Source organism: Salvelinus sp. IW2-2015, linkage group LG10 (assembly GCF_002910315.2).
Source record: "Salvelinus sp. IW2-2015 linkage group LG10, ASM291031v2, whole genome shotgun sequence".
NCBI lineage: Eukaryota > Metazoa > Chordata > Actinopteri > Salmoniformes > Salmonidae > Salvelinus > Salvelinus sp. IW2-2015.
In genome coordinates this window covers 13,243,880-13,244,932 of record NC_036850.1, presented here as the reverse complement: position 1 = coordinate 13,244,932, position 1,053 = coordinate 13,243,880, and positions in this window count along the sequence as shown.

Below are 1,053 nucleotides of genomic sequence, written 5' to 3'. Positions count from 1 at the left end.
AGTCAGTCCAATGGCCTGTACCCATGTGCCTCCCAAGGCTGGCTGAACGGGTTAATCCCGGGGAGTGGGAATACATCGGCTTTTTCATGACAAAGGCAATTGTCGGCCCTCTTTCGCTGGCTGCTGTTGGTTTCATACCTTGTTGGCGTGAAAATCGATACAACCATCAGAGCCAGCTCTTAAAACTTATTAGTCTTAGTTCGGTCCTTGGTTGATCACGCCCCAGAATTGTATCATACTATCGTGGTTATATGTCTTTACTTCCTGCTTCTTTATAAGGAGAGATACTAATGAACGCCACATCTTTGCGCGTTGAATATCGTTAGGTGGAAAGCTTCTCTCTTAAGACTGACTAAAGGTCAAGGGATTGGGAGGAGAGCGCGTGTCGGGATTCTTGTCCCCTCCTTGCGTGTCCTCTGGCACACTGGACATAATGCAGCTGACATTTGGCGACAGCGACGTAAATACAAGCCAGTTAGAATCTGCACTGTATTCGTTATGGTGGCATCATGGACCAGACTTGGGTCGCTGCTAATCTATTCCACAAGAACCGCTTGTCCAGTCTCTTTGATGGCGCTGTCTTTGTCCCAGCCCTAGGTAATGCATGGTGGGTCTTTTGGTCCCACGCTGATCGTATACCTGAGGGACGGTCATTTGTCCAGCTCTGTGAGTCTGGGAATATGGCGAGTTACTGTTTCGTCCAGCCTCTGGTATATGGGTTTGTTGCTCTTCAACATCTGATGATTGGGCTTTGCGCCATCGTCGCCCCACTCTGCATGATGGGGTCTGTTGTCCAGCTCTCTGTATGAGGGGTCTGTTGTCCCAGCTCTGCTCATGATGTAGGGTTCGTTGTGCCAGCTACTGTAGACGGGGGTCTGTTTGTCCAAGCTCTGGATGATGGGGTCTGTTGCCATACTCCAGCTCTGGTGATCGGTCTTTTGTCACCTCTACTGCGCTGTTGGAGCTGTCATACATAAGCGTTTCGCTGTTGCCTGCTAGAACATCTGCAAATCTGTGTATGCAACCTTTGATTTGATTCAATCCCATTCCACT